Source organism: Orcinus orca, unplaced genomic scaffold (assembly GCF_937001465.1).
Source record: "Orcinus orca unplaced genomic scaffold, mOrcOrc1.1 scaffold_23, whole genome shotgun sequence".
NCBI classification, from domain to species: Eukaryota; Metazoa; Chordata; class Mammalia; order Artiodactyla; family Delphinidae; genus Orcinus; species Orcinus orca.
In genome coordinates this window covers 7,445,589-7,461,971 of record NW_026043884.1, presented here as the reverse complement: position 1 = coordinate 7,461,971, position 16,383 = coordinate 7,445,589, and positions in this window count along the sequence as shown.

The following is a 16,383-nucleotide window of genomic DNA, read 5'->3' as shown; positions in this document are numbered from 1 at the left end:
TATGCTTTAAATGCAATTCCAGTGTACCTCCTGAAATCGGTTTCCTGCAATTCTGCCCCGCTTTCAAGTCCTCTTGGAAGCCTTACTTCAGTATATTTTTGGACGATAGCTGTCATTTATAACTCTGCAGGTTTGTGAATTACAGTGCCCCTGAGCTCCTTTCTTCAACTCGCTTTCTTGTGAGCTGGCCGCAACACCGCAGGATTGCTTCAGGCCCTAATCTGGTTCCGGCACAGCACACTGAGCCTTTGGTTAATTCCTCTTCCTGGTGGGAAATGAGAGTTAAATTTACCCGTCCAGACACCTCCAGCTAGTCTCTCATTGGTTCTCCCTATTACTGTTCATCTTCCGCAGAAATTGCAAACTGGGCCAAACAGGAAGTTAAAGACACTGACTCTCCAAGTCGGGAGAGTGTTAGTAAAGCGTCTGGAATGTTGCACCCGAGTACCAGGGGACGAGAACTGAGACATATTGGAACACGTCTCCCGATCACACGGTTGATCATACTCTGGGTTCCACATGCATGATTTAGCTGAAGGAAGAATCCCTTAAACCTGGAGAGTTGAGACCCGTGGAATGGGTACCATGCAATATGACTTCAAAGGGTCTTCATTTGCTCACCGTACCTCTCCAATCCTATCACTGCTGCGTTTATGCCCCTGCACACATGCTTGATTCTATTTTGGAGACATAGCGATCCATAGCTTTTAAGATACTTACTAGTCAGGTACATTCTTAGGCGTTTAATATGGGGTGTTGAGTCCATTTCGTTGAGCAAGGAGTAGCTCTTGTCTATTCCGTATTTGGCTTAAGGAACTTTATCTGTGCTCATTTCAATCTCTGGTTTTATGCAGCACCCCAACTCACCTTTCCCCTTAAGCAAGCATAAGTTGGTTTTCTAAATTTGAGACCCTTTACTCTTTTGTAATCCAGTTCCTGTGTAGCCAAGTTTACATTCCGTGTATTAGTGATATCTTATGATGTTTCTTTTTCTGTGTGACTTATTTCAGTTAGAATCATCATACCTGAATCCACTCATTATGCTGCTACGGGCCTGATGACATAGATTTCATTGCTGAGTGATATTGCATTGTACGTAAGTACCACAACTTCTTTATCCATTTTTCACTTTCTGCGATATTGAACTTGTACCGTGAATGAGGTTCTTGTAAACAGAGCCGTCCCAAACTTTGAGGTGGCTGTGTCTTTTTGATTTTAATTTCCCTAAGCTATAGGACCATAAGTGGAAGTGCCCTAGGCTCTGTTGCTTTGTTTTTTAGATGTTTTAGGAAACACCATACACTTCTCCAGAGTGGCTGTTGGCAATTTACATTCCGCCCATCAACATAACAAGGCTCCCAGTTCTCCATGGCCTGTCCTGCCTTTCTGGATTTTACACTTTTTTCAGATGGCCTTTTTGACCGGGGGGAAGGGAGACTTCATTGTAGTGCAGATTTCCTTTGCAAGCTTGCTTGGTTGGCCAAAAAGTGCGTATGCGTCTTTTCCTGAATATATTCAGGAAAAAATGCATACGCCCTTTTTGGCCAAGTGCATCATTGTCAACGTTCTGCCTCTTTTCCTATGCTTTAAATGCAATTCCAGTCTACCTCCTGAAATCAGTTTCCTGTAATACTGCCCCGCTTTCAAGTCCTCTTGGCAGGCTTACTTCAGTATATTTTTGAACGATAGCTGTCATTTATATCTCTGCAGGTTTGTGAATTACAGTGCCCCTGAGCTCCTTTCTTCAACTCGCTTTCTTGTGAGCTGGCCGCAACACCGCAGGATTGCTTCAGGTCCTAATCTGGTTCCGGCACGGCAGGCTGAGCCTTTGGTTAATTCCTCTTCCTCTTGGGAAATGACAGTTAAATTTGCCCGTCCAGACACCTCCAGCTAGTCTCTCATTGGTTCTCCCTATTCCTGTTCACCTTCCGCAGAAATTGAAAACTGGGCCAAACAGGAGGTTAAAGGCACTGACTCTCCAAGTCGGGAGAGTGTTAATAAAGCGTCTGGAATGTTGCACCCGAGTACCAGGGGACGAGAACTGAGACATATTGGAACACGTCTCCAGATCACACGGTTGATCATACTCTGGGTTCCACATGCATGATTTAGCTGAAGGAAGAATCCCTTAAACCTGGAGAGTTGAGACCCGTGGAATGGGTTCCATGCAATATGATTTCAAATGGTCTTCATTTGCTCACCGAACCTCTCCAATCCTATCACTGCTGCGTTTATGCCCCTGTACACACGCTTGATTCTCTTTTGGAGACATAGCGATCCATAGCTTTTAAGATACTTACTAGTCAGGTACATTCTTAGGCGTTTAATATGTGATGTTGAGTCCATTTCGATGAGCAAGGAGTAGCTCTTGTCTATTACATATTTGGCTTCAGGAACTTGATCTGTGCTCATTTCAATCTCTAGTTTTATGCAGCACCCCAACTCACCTTTCCCCTTAAGCAAGCATAAGTTGGTTTTCTAAATTTGAGACCCTGTTCTCTTTTGTAATCCAGTTCCTGTGTAGCCAAGTTTACATTCTGTGTATTAGTGATATCTCATGATGTTTCTTTTTCTGTGTGACTTATTTCAGATAGAATCATCATACCTGAATCCACTCATTATGCTGCTACGGGCCTGATGACATAGATTTCATTGCTGAGTGATATTGCATTGTACATATGTACCGCAACTGCTTTATCCATTTTTCACTTTCTGTGATATTGAACTTGTCCCGTAAACGAGTTTCTTGTAAACAGAGCCTTCCCAAACTTAGGGGTGGCTGTGTCTTTTTTATTTTAATTTCCCTAAGCTATAGGACCATAAGTGGAAGTGCCCTAGGCTCTGTTGCTTTGTTTTTCAGATGTTTCAGGAAACACCATACACTTCTCCCCAGTGGCTGTTGGCAATTTACATCCCGCCCATCAGCATAACAAGGCTCCCAGTTCTCCATGGCCTGTCCTGCCTTTCTGGATTTTACACTTTTTACAGATGGCCCTTTTGACCCAGGGGAAGTGAGACTTCTTTGTAGTGCAGATTTACTTTGCAAGCTTGCTTGGTTGGCCAAAAATGGCGTATGCGTTTTTTCCTGAATATATTCAGGAAAAAATGCATACGCCCTTTTTGTCCAAGTGCATCATTTTGGACGTTCTGCCTCTTTTCCTATGCTTTAAATGCAATTCCAGTCTACCTCCTGAAATCGGTTTCCTGCAATTCTGCCCCGCTTTCAAGTCCTCTTGGCAGCCTTACTTCAGTATATTTTTGGACGATAGCTGTCATTTATAACTCTGCAGGTTTGTGAATTACAGTGCCCCTGAGCTCGTTCTTCAACTCGCTTTCTTGTGAGCTGGCCGCAACACCGCAGGATTGCTTCAGGCCCTAATCTGTTTCCGGCATGGCACGCTGAGCCTTTGATTAATTCCTCTTCCTGGTGGGAAATAAGAGTTAAATTTGCCCGTCCAGACACCTCCAGCTAGTCTCTCATTGTTTCTTCCTATTCCTGTTCATCTTCCGCAGAAATTGCAAACTGGGCCAAACAGGAGGTTAAAGGCACTGACTCTCCAAGTCGGGAGAGTGTTAGTAAAGCGTCTGGAATGTTGCACCCGAGTACCAGGGGACGAGAACTGAGACATATTGGAACACGTCTCCCGATCACACGGTTGATCATACTCTGGGTTCCACATGCATGATTTAGCTGAAGGAAGAATCCCTTAAACCTGGAGAGTTGAGACCCGTGGAATGGGTACCATGCAATATGACTTCAAAGGGTCTTCATTTGCTCACCGAACCTCTCCAATCCTATCACTGCTGCGTTTATGCCCCTGTACACACGCTTGATTCTCTTTCGGAGACATAGCGATCCATAGGTTTTAAGATACTTACTAGTCAGGTACATTCTTAGGCGTTTAATATGGGGTGTTGAGTCCATTTCATTGAACAAGGAGTAGCTCTTGTCTATTACATATTTGGCTTAAGGAACTTTATCTGTGCTCATTTCAATCTCTGGTTTTATGCAGCACCCCAACTCACCTTTCCCCTTAAGCAAGCATAAGTTGGTTTTCTAAATTTGAGACCCTGTTCTCTTTTGTAATCCAGTTCCTGTGTAGCCAAGTTTACATTGGGTGTATTAGTGATATCTTATGATGTTTCTTTTTCTGTGTGACTTATTTCAGTTAGAATCATCATACCTGAATCCACTCATTATGCTGCTACGGGCCTGATGACATAGATTTCATTGCTGAGTGATATTGCATTGTACGTAAGTACCACAACTTCTTTATCCATTTTTCACTTTCTGTGATATTGAACTTGTCCCGTAAACGAGTTTCTTGTAAACCGAGCCGTCCCAAACTTTGGGGTGGCTGTGTCTTTTTTATTTTAATTTCCCTAAGCTATAGGACCATAAGTGGAAGTGCCCTAGGCTCTGTTGCTTTGTTTTTCAGATGTTTCAGGAAACACCATACACTTCTCCCCAGTGGCTGTTGGCAATTTACATCCCGCCCATCAGCATAACAAGGCTCCCAGTTCTCCATGGCCTGTCCTGCCTTTCTGGATTTTACACTTTTTACAGATGGCCCTTTTGACCCAGGGGAAGTGAGACTTCTTTGTAGTGCAGATTTACTTTGCAAGCTTGCTTGGTTGGCCAAAAATGGCGTATGCGTTTTTTCCTGAATATATTCAGGAAAAAATTCATACGCCCTTTTTGTCCAAGTGCATCATTTTGGACGTTCTGCCTCTTTTCCTATGCTTTAAATGCAATTCCAGTCTACCTCCTGAAATCGGTTTCCTGCAATTCTGCCCCGCTTTCAAGTCCTCTTGGCAGCCTTACTTCAGTATATTTTTGGACGATAGCTGTCATTTATAACTCTGCAGGTTTGTGAATTACAGTGCCCCTGAGCTCGTTCTTCAACTCGCTTTCTTGTGAGCTGGCCGCAGCACCGCAGGATTGCTTCAGGCCCTAATCTGTTTCCGGCATGGCACGCTGAGCCTTTGATTAATTCCTCTTCCTGGTGGGAAATAAGAGTTAAATTTGCCCGTCCAGACACCTCCAGCTAGTCTCTCATTGTTTCTTCCTATTCCTGTTCATCTTCCGCAGAAATTGCAAACTGGGCCAAACAGGAGGTTAAAGGCACTGACTCTCCAAGTCGGGAGAGTGTTAGTAAAGCGTCTGGAATGTTGCACCCGAGTACCAGGGGACGAGAACTGAGACATATTGGAACACGTCTCCCGATCACACGGTTGATCATACTCTGGGTTCCACATGCATGATTTAGCTGAAGGAAGAATCCCTTAAACCTGGAGAGTTGAGACCCGTGGAATGGGTACCATGCAATATGACTTCAAAGGGTCTTCATTTGCTCACCGAACCTCTCCAATCCTATCACTGCTGCGTTTATGCCCCTGTACACACGCTTGATTCTCTTTCGGAGACATAGCGATCCATAGGTTTTAAGATACTTACTAGTCAGGTACATTCTTAGGCGTTTAATATGGGGTGTTGAGTCCATTTCATTGAACAAGGAGTAGCTCTTGTCTATTACATATTTGGCTTAAGGAACTTTATCTGTGCTCATTTCAATCTCTGGTTTTATGCAGCACCCCAACTCACCTTTCCCCTTAAGCAAGCATAAGTTGGTTTTCTAAATTTGAGACCCTGTTCTCTTTTGTAATCCAGTTCCTGTGTAGCCAAGTTTACATTCCGTGTATTAGTGATATCTTATGATGTTTCTTTTTCTGTGTGACTTATTTCAGTTAGAATCATCATACCTGAATCCACTCATTATGCTGCTACGGGCCTGATGACATAGATTTCATTGCTGAGTGATATTGCATTGTACGTAAGTACCACAACTTCTTTATCCATTTTTCACTTTCTGTGATATTGAACTTGTCCCGTAAACGAGTTTCTTGTAAACCGAGCCGTCCCAAACTTTGGGGTGGCTGTGTCTTTTTTATTTTAATTTCCCTAAGCTATATGGCCATAAGTGGCAGTGCCCTAGGCTCTGTTGCTTTGTTTTTTAGATGTTTCAGGAAACACCATACACTTCTCCCGAGTGGGTGTTGGCAATATACATCCCGCCCATCAGCACAACAAGGCTCCCAGTTCTCCATGGCCTGTCCTGCCTTTCTGGATTTTACACTTTTTTCAGATTGCCCTTATGAACGGGGGGGAAGTGAGACTTCATTGTAGTGCAGATATCCTTTGCAAGCTTGCTTGGTTGGCCAAAAAGGGCGTATGCGTTTTTTCCTGAATATACTCAGGAAAGAACGCATACGCCCTTTTTGGCCAAGTGCATCACTGTCGACGTTCTGCCTCTTTTCCTATGCTTTAAATGCAATTCCAGTGTACCTCCTGAAATCGGTTTCCTGCAATTCTGCCCCGCTTTCAAGTCCTCTTGGCAGCCTTACTTCAGTATATTTTTGGACGATAGCTGTCATTTATAACTCTGCAGGTTTGTGAATTACAGTGCCCCTGAGCTCCTTTCTTCAACTCGCTTTCTTGTGAGCTGGCCACAACACCGCAGGATTGCTTCAGGCCCTAATCTGGTTCCGGCACGGCATGCTGAGCCTTTGGTTAATTCCTCTTCCTGGTGGGAAATGAGAGTTAAATTTGCACGTCCAGACACCTCCAGCTAGTCTCTCATTGGTTCTCCCTATTCCTGTTCATCTTCCGCAGAAATTGCAAACTTGGCCAAACAGGAGGTTAAAGGCACTGAGTCTCCAAGTCGGGAGAGTGTTAGTAAAGCATCTGGAATGTTGCACCCGAGTACCAGGGGACGAAAACTGAGACATATTTGAACACATCTCCCAATCACACGGTTGATCATACTCTGGGTTCCACATGCATGTTTTAGCTGAAGGAAGAATCCCTTCAACCTGGAGAGTTGAGACCCATGGAATGGGTACCATGCAATATGACTTCAAAGGGACTTCATTTGCTCACCAAACCTTTCCACTCCTATCACTGCTGCGTTTATGCCCCTGTACACACGCTTGATTCTCTTTCGGAGACATAGCAATCCATAGGTTTTAAGATACTTACTAGTAAGGTACATTCTTAGGCGTTTAATATGGGGTGTTGAGTCCATTTCGTTGAGCAAGGAGTAGCTCTTTTCTATTACATGTTTGGCTTAAGGAACTTTATCTGTGCTCATTTCAATCTCTGGTTTTATGCAACACCCCAACTCACCTTTCCCCTTAAGCAACCATAAGTTGGTTTTCTACATTTGAGACCCTGTTCTGTTTTGTAATCCAGTTCCTGTGTAGCCAAGTTTACATTCCGTGTATTAGTGATATCTTATGATGTTTCTTTTTCTGTGTGACTTATTTCAGTTAGAATCATCATACCTGAATCCACTCATTATGCTGCTATGGGCCTGATGACATAGATTTCATTGCTGAGTGATATTGCATTGTACGTAAGTACCACAACTTCTTTATCCATTTTTCACTTTCTGTGATATTGAACTTGTCCCGTAAACGAGTTTCTTGTAAACCGAGCCGTCCCAAACTTTGGGGTGGCTGTGTCTTTTTTATTTTAATTTCCCTAAGCTATATGGCCATAAGTGGCAGTGCCCTAGGCTCTGTTGCTTTGTTTCTTAGATGTTTCAGGAAACACCATACACTTCTCCCGAGTGGGTGTTGGCAATATACATCCCGCCCATCAGCACAACAAGGCTCCCAGTTCTCCATGGCCTGTCCTGCCTTTCTGGATTTTACACTTTTTTCAGATTGCCCTTATGAACGGGGGGGAAGTGAGACTTCATTGTAGTGCAGATATCCTTTGCAAGCTTGCTTGGTTGGCCAAAAAGGGCGTATGCGTTTTTTCCTGAATATACTCAGGAAAGAACGCATACGCCCTTTTTGGCCAAGTGCATCATTGTCGACGTTCTGCCTCTTTTCCTATGCTTTAAATGCAATTCCAGTGTACCTCCTGAAATCAGTTTCCTGCAATTCTGCCCCGCTTTCAAGTCCTCTTGACATCCTTACTTCAGTATATTTTTGGACGATAGCTGTCATTTTTAACTCTGCACGTTTGTGAATTACAGTGCCCCTGAGCTCCTTTCTTCAACTCGCTTTCTTGTGAGCTGGCCGCAACACCGCAGGATTGCTTCAGGCCCTAATCTGGTTCCGGCATGGCATGCTGAGCCTTTGGTTAATTCCTCTTCCTGGTGGGAAATGAGAGTTAAATTTTCCCGTCCAGACACCTCCAGCTACTCTCTCATTGGTTCTCCCTATTCCTGTTCATCTTCCGCAGAAATTGAAAACTGGGACAAACAGGAGGTTAATGGCACTGACTCTCCAAGTCGGGAGAGTGTTAGTAAAGCATCTGGAATGTTGCACCCGAGTACCAGGGGACGAGAACTGAGACATATTGGAACACGTCTCACGATCACACGGTTGATCATACTCTGGGTTCCACATGCATGATTTAGCTGAAGGAAGAATCCCTTAAACCTGGAGAGTTGAGACCCGTGGAATGGGTACCATGCAATATGACTTCAAAGGGTCTTCATTTGCTCACCGTACCTCTCCAATCCTAACACTGCTGCGTTTATGCCCCTGCACACATGCTTGATTCTCTTTCGGAGACATAGCGATCCATAGCTTTTAAGATACTTACTAGTCAGGTACATTCTTAGGCGTTTAATATGGGGTGTTGAGTCCATTTCGTTGAGCAAGGAGTAGCTCTTGTCTATTCCGTATTTGGCTTAAGGAACTTTATCTGTGCTCATTTCAATCTCTGGTTTTATGCAGCACCCCAACTCACCTTTCCCCTTAAGCAAGCATAAGTTGGTTTTCTAAATTTGAGACCCTGTTCTCTTTTGTAATCCAGTTCCTGTGTAGCCAAGTTTACATTCCGTGTATTAGTGATATCTTATGATGTTTCTTTTTCTGTGTGACTTATTTCAGTTAGAATCATCATACCTGAATCCACTCATTATGCTGCTACGGGCCTGATGACATAGATTTCATTGCTGAGTGATATTGCATTGTACGTAAGTACCACAACTTCTTTATCCATTTTTTACTTTCTGCGATATTGAACTTGTACCGTGAATGAGGTTCTTGTAAACAGAGCCATCCCAAACTTTGAGGTGGCTGTGTCTTTTTGATTTTAATTTCCCTAAGCTATAGGAACATAGGTGGAAGTGCACTAGGCTCTGTTGCTTTGTTTTTTAGATGTTTCAGGAAACACCATACACTTCTCCAGAGTGGCTGTTGGCAATTTACATCCCGCCCATCAGCATAACAAGGCTCCCAGTTCTCCATGGCCTGTCCTGCCTTTCTGGATTTTACAATTTTCAGATGGCCCTTTTGACCGGGGGGAAGGGAGACTTCATTGTAGTGCAGATTTCCTTTGCAAGCTTGCTTGGTTGGCCAAAAAGGGCGTATGCATCTTTTCCTGAATATATTCAGGAAAAAATGCATACGCCCTTTTTGGCCAAGTGCATCATTGTCAACGTTCTGCCTCTTTTCCTATGCTTTAAATGCAATTCCAGTCTACCTCCTGAAATCGGTTTCCTGTAATACTGCCCCGCTTTCAAGTCCTCTTGGCAGGCTTACTTCAGTATATTTTTGGACGATAGCTGTCATTTATATCTCTGCAGGTTTGTGAATTACAGTGCCCCTGAGCTCCTTTCTTCAACTCGCTTTCTTGTGAGCTGGCCGCAACACCGCAGGATTGCTTCAGGTCCTAATCTGGTTCCGGCACGGCAGGCTGAGCCTTTGGTTAATTCCTCTTCCTCTTGGGAAATGACAGTTAAATTTGCCCGTCCAGACACCTCCAGCTAGTCTCTCATTGGTTCTCCCTATTCCTGTTCACCTTCCGCAGAAATTGCAAACTGGGCCAAACAGGAGGTTAAAGGCACTGACTCTCCAAGTCGGGAGATTGTTAATAAAGTGTCTGGAATGTTGCACCCGAGTACCAGGGGATGAGAACTGAGACATATTGGAATACGTCTCCAGATCACACGGTTGATCATACTCTGGGTTCCACATGCATGAATTAGCTGAAGGAAGAATCCCTTAAACCTGGAGAGTTGAGACCCGTGGAATGGGTTCCATGCAATGTGACTTCAAAGGGTCTTCATTTGCTCACCGAACCTCTCCAATCCTATCACTGTTGCGTTTATGCCCCTGTACACACGCTTGATTCTCTTTTGGAGACATAGCAATCCATAGGTTTTAAGATACTTACTAGTCAGCTACATTCTTAGGCGTTTAATATGGGGTGTTGAGTCCATTTCGTTGAGCAAGGAGTAGCTCTTGTCTATTCCATATTTGGCTTAAGGAACTTTATCTGTGCTAATTTCAATCTCTAGTTTTATGCAGCACCCCAACTCACCTTTCCCCTTAAGCAAGCATAAGTTGGTTTTCTAAATTTGAGACCCTGTTCTCTTTTGTAATCCAGTTCCTGTGTAGCCAAGTTTACATTCCGTGTATTAGTGATATCTTATGATGTTTCTTTTTCTGTGTGACTTATTTCAGTTAGAATCATCATACCTGAATCCACTCATTATGCTGCTATGGGCCTGATGACATAGATTTCATTGCTGAGTGATATTGCATTGTACGTAAGTACCACAACTTCTTTATCCATTTTTCACTTTCTGCGATATTGAACTAGTCCCGTAAACGAGTTTCTTCTAAACAGAGCCGTCCCAAACTTTGGGGTGGCTGTGTCTTTTTTATTTTAATTTCCCTAAGCTATAGGACCATAAGTGGAAGTGCCCTAGGCTCTGTTGCTTTGTTTTTTAGATGTTTCAGGAAACACCATACACTTCTCCGGAGTGGCTGTTGGCAATATACATCCCACCCATCAGCAAAACAAGGCTCCCAGTTCTCCATGGCTTGTCCTGCCTTTCTGGATTTTACACTTTTTTCAGATGGCCCTTTTGACCGGGGGGAAGTGAGACTTCATTGTAGTGCAGATTTCCTTTGCAAGCTTGCTTGGTTGGCCAAAAAGTGCGTATGCGTTTTTTCCTGAATATATTCAGGAAAAAACGCATACGCCCTTTTTGGCCAAGTGCATCATTGTCGACGTTTTTCCTCTTTTCCTATGCTTTAAATGCAATTCCAGTGTACCTCCTGAAATCGGTTTCCTGCAATTCTGCCCAGCTTTCAAGTCCTCCTGGCAGCCTTACTTCAGTATATTTTTGGACGATAGCTGTCATTTATAACTCTGCAGGTTTGTGAATTACAGTGCCCCTGAGCTCCTTTTTTCAACTCGCTTTCTTGTGAGCTGGCCGCAACACCACAGGATTGCGTCAGGCCCTAATCTAGTTCCGGCACAGCATGCTGATCCTTTGGTTAATTCCTCTTCCTGGTGGGAAATGAGAGTTAAATTTGCCCGTCCAGACACCTCCAGCTAGTCTCTCATTCGTTCTCCCTATTCCTGTTCATTTTCCGCAGAAATTGCAAACTGGCCCAAACAGGAGTTTAAAGGCACTGACTCTCCAAGTCGGGAGAGTGTTAGTAAAGCGTCTGGAATGTTGCACCCGAGTACCAGGGGACGAGAACTGAGACATATTGGAACAAGTCTCCCGATCACACGGTTGATCATACTCTGGGTTCCACATGCATGATTTAGCTGAAGGAAGAATCCCTTAAACCTGGAGAGTTGAGACCCGTGGAATGGGTACCATGCAATATGACTTCAAAGGGTCTTCATTTGCTCACCGAACATCTCCAATCCTATCACTGCTGCGTTTATGCCCCTGTACACACTCTTGATTCTCTTTCGGAGACATAGCGATCCATAGGTTTTAAGATACTTACTAGTCAGGTACATTCTTAGGCGTTTAATATGGGGTGTTGAGTCCATTTCGTTGAGCAAGGAGTAGCTCTTGTCTATTACATATTTGCCTTAAGGAACTTTATCTGTGCTCATTTCAATCTCTGGTTTTATGCAGCACCCCAACTCACCTTTCCCCTTAAGCAAGCATAAGTTGGTTGTCTAAATTTGAGACCCTGTTCTCTTTTGTAATCCAGTTCCTGTGTAGCCAAGATTACATTCCGTGTATTAGTGATATCTTATGATGTTTCTTTTTCTTGTGACTTATTTCAGTTAGAATCATCATACCTGAATCCACTCATTATGCTGCTACGGGCCTGATGACATAGATTTCATTGCTGAGTGATATTGCATTGTACGTAAGTACCACAACTTCTTTATCCATTTTTCACTTTCTGCGATATTGAACTTGTACCGTGAATGAGGTTCTTGGAAACAGAGCCATCCCAAACTTTGAGGTGGCTGTGTCTTTTTGATTTTAATTTCCCTAAGCTATAGGAACATAAGTGGAAGTGCACTAGGCTCTGTTGCTTTGTTTTTTAGATGTTTCAGGAAACAACATACACTTCTCCAGAGTGGCTGTTGGCAATTTACATCCCGCCTATCAGCATAACAAGGCTCCCAGTTCTCCATGGCCTGTCCTGCCTTTCTGGATTTTACAATTTTCAGATGGCCCTTTTGACCGGGGGGAAGGGAGACTTCATTGTAGTGCAGATTTCCTTTGCAAGCTTGCTTGGTTGGCCAAAAAGGGCGTATGCATCTTTTCCTGAATATATTCAGGAAAAAATGCATACGCCCTTTTTGGCCAAGTGCATCATTGTCAACGTTCTGCCTCTTTTCCTATGCTTTAAATGCAATTCCAGTCTACCTCCTGAAATCGGTTTCCTGTAATACTGCCCCGCTTTCAAGTCCTCTTGGCAGGCTTACTTCAGTATATTTTTGGACGATAGCTGTCATTTATATCTCTGCAGGTTTGTGAATTACAGTGCCCCTGAGCTCCTTTCTTCAACTCGCTTTCTTGTGAGCTGGCCGCAACACCGCAGGATTGCTTCAGGTCCTAATCTGGTTCCGGCACGGCAGGCTGAGCCTTTGGTTAATTCCTCTTCCTCTTGGGAAATGACAGTTAAATTTGCCCGTCCAGACACCTCCAGCTAGTCTCTCATTGGTTCTCCCTATTCCTGTTCACCTTCCGCAGAAATTGCAAACTGGGCCAAACAGGAGGTTAAAGGCACTGACTCTCCAAGTCGGGAGAGTGTTAATAAAGTGTCTGGAATGTTGCACCCGAGTACCAGGGGATGAGAACTGAGACATATTGGAATACGTCTCCAGATCACACGGTTGATCATACTCTGGGTTCCACATGCATGAATTAGCTGAAGGAAGAATCCCTTAAACCTGGAGAGTTGAGACCCGTGGAATGGGTTCCATGCAATGTGACTTCAAAGGGTCTTCATTTGCTCACCGAACCTCTCCAATCCTATCACTGTTGCGTTTATGCCCCTGTACACACGCTTGATTCTCTTTTGGAGACATAGCAATCCATAGGTTTTAAGATACTTACTAGTCAGCTACATTCTTAGGCGTTTAATATGGGGTGTTGAGTCCATTTCGTTGAGCAAGGAGTAGCTCTTGTCTATTCCATATTTGGCTTAAGGAACTTTATCTGTGCTAATTTCAATCTCTAGTTTTATGCAGCACCCCAACTCACCTTTCCCCTTAAGCAAGCATAAGTTGGTTTTCTAAATTTGAGACCCTGTTCTCTTTTGTAATCCAGTTCCTGTGTAGCCAAGTTTACATTCCGTGTATTAGTGATATCTTATGATGTTTCTTTTTCTGTGTGACTTATTTCAGTTAGAATCATCATACCTGAATCCACTCATTATGCTGCTATGGGCCTGATGACATAGATTTCATTGCTGAGTGATATTGCATTGTACGTAAGTACCACAACTTCTTTATCCATTTTTCACTTTCTGCGATATTGAACTAGTCCCGTAAACGAGTTTCTTCTAAACAGAGCCGTCCCAAACTTTGGGGTGGCTGTGTCTTTTTTATTTTAATTTCCCTAAGCTATAGGACCATAAGTGGAAGTGCCCTAGGCTCTGTTGCTTTGTTTTTTAGATGTTTCAGGAAACACCATACACTTCTCCGGAGTGGCTGTTGGCAATATACATCCCACCCATCAGCAAAACAAGGCTCCCAGTTCTCCATGGCTTGTCCTGCCTTTCTGGATTTTACACTTTTTTCAGATGGCCCTTTTGACCGGGGGGAAGTGAGACTTCATTGTAGTGCAGATTTCCTTTGCAAGCTTGCTTGGTTGGCCAAAAAGTGCGTATGCGTTTTTTCCTGAATATATTCAGGAAAAAACGCATACGCCCTTTTTGGCCAAGTGCATCATTGTCGACGTTTTTCCTCTTTTCCTATGCTTTAAATGCAATTCCAGTGTACCTCCTGAAATCGGTTTCCTGCAATTCTGCCCCGCTTTCAAGTCCTCCTGGCAGCCTTACTTCAGTATATTTTTGGACGATAGCTGTCATTTATAACTCTGCAGGTTTGTGAATTACAGTGCCCCTGAGCTCCTTTTTTCAACTCGCTTTCTTGTGAGCTGGCCGCAACACCACAGGATTGCGTCAGGCCCTAATCTAGTTCCGGCACAGCATGCTGATCCTTTGGTTAATTCCTCTTCCTGGTGGGAAATGAGAGTTAAATTTGCCCGTCCAGACACCTCCAGCTAGTCTCTCATTCGTTCTCCCTATTCCTGTTCATTTTCCGCAGAAATTGCAAACTGGCCCAAACAGGAGTTTAAAGGCACTGACTCTCCAAGTCGGGAGAGTGTTAGTAAAGCGTCTGGAATGTTGCACCCGAGTACCAGGGGACGAGAACTGAGACATATTGGAACAAGTCTCCCGATCACACGGTTGATCATACTCTGGGTTCCACATGCATGAATTAGCTGAAGGAAGAATCCCTTAAACCTGGAGAGTTGAGACCCGTGGAATGGGTACCATGCAATATGACTTCAAAGGGTCTTCATTTGCTCACCGAACATCTCCAATCCTATCACTGCTGCGTTTATGCCCCTGTACACACTCTTGATTCTCTTTCGGAGACATAGCGATCCATAGGTTTTAAGATACTTACTAGTCAGGTACATTCTTAGGCGTTTAATATGGGGTTTTGAGTCCATTTCGTTGAGCAAGGAGTAGCTCTTGTCTATTACATATTTGCCTTAAGGAACTTTATCTGTGCTCATTTCAATCTCTGGTTTTATGCAGCACCCCAACTCACCTTTCCCCTTAAGCAAGCATAAGTTGGTTGTCTAAATTTGAGACCCTGTTCTGTTTTGTAATCCAGTTCCTGTGTAGCCAAGTTTACATTCTGTGTATTAATGATATCTTATGATGTTTCTTTTTCTGTGACTTATTTCAGTTAGAATCATCATACCTGAATCCACTCATTATGCTGCTACGGGCCTGATGACATAGATTTTATTGCTGAGTGATATTGCATTGTACGTAAGTACCACAACTTCTTTATCCATTTTTCACTTTCTGCAATATTGAACTTGTTCCAAAAACGAGGATCTTGTAAACAGAGCCGTCCCAAACTTTGGGGTGGCTGTGTCTTTTTGATTTTAATTTCCCTAAGCTATAGGACCATAAGTGGAAGTGCCCTAGGCTCTGTTGCTTTGTTTCTTAGATGTTTCAGGAAACACCATACCCTTCTCCTGAGTGGCTGTTGGCAATTTACATCCCGCCCATCAGCACAACAAGGCTCCCAGTTCTCCATGGCCTGTCCTGCCTTTCTGGATTTTACACTTTTTTCAGATGGCCCTTTTGACTGGGGGGAAGTGAGACTTCATTGTAGCGCAGATTTCCTTTTCAAGCTTGCTTGGTTGGCCAAAAAGGGCGTATGCGTTTTTTCCTGAATATATTCAGGAAAAAACGCATACGCCCTTTCTGGCCAAGTGCATCATTGTCGACGTTCTGACTCTTTTCCTATGCTTTAAGTGCAATTCCAGTCTACCTCCTGAAATCGCTTTCCTGCAATTCTGCCCCGCTTTCAAGTCCTCTTGGCAGCCTTACTTCAGTATATTTTTGGACGATAGCTGTCATTTATAACTCTGCAGGTTTGTGAATTACAGTGCCCCTTAGCTCCTTTCTTCAACTCGCTTTCTTGTGAGCTGGCCGCAACACCGCAGGATTGCTTCAGGCCCTAATCTGGTTCCGGCACGGCACGCTGAGCCTTTGGTTAATTCCTCTTCCTGGTGGGAAATGAGAGTTAAATTTGCCCGTCCAGACACCTCCAGCTAGTCTCTCATTGGTTCTCCCTATTCCTGTTCACCTTCCGCAGAAATGGCAAACTAGCCAAACAGGAGGTTAAAGGCACTGACTCTCCAAGTCGGGAGAGTGTTATTAAAGCGTCTGGAATGTTGCACCCGAGTACCAGGGGACGAGAACTGAGACATATTGGAACACGTCTCCCGATCACACGGTTGATCATACTCTGGGTTCCACATGCATGCTTTAGCTGAAGGAAGAATCCCTTAAACGTGGAGAGTTGAGAACCGTGGAATGGGTACCATGCAA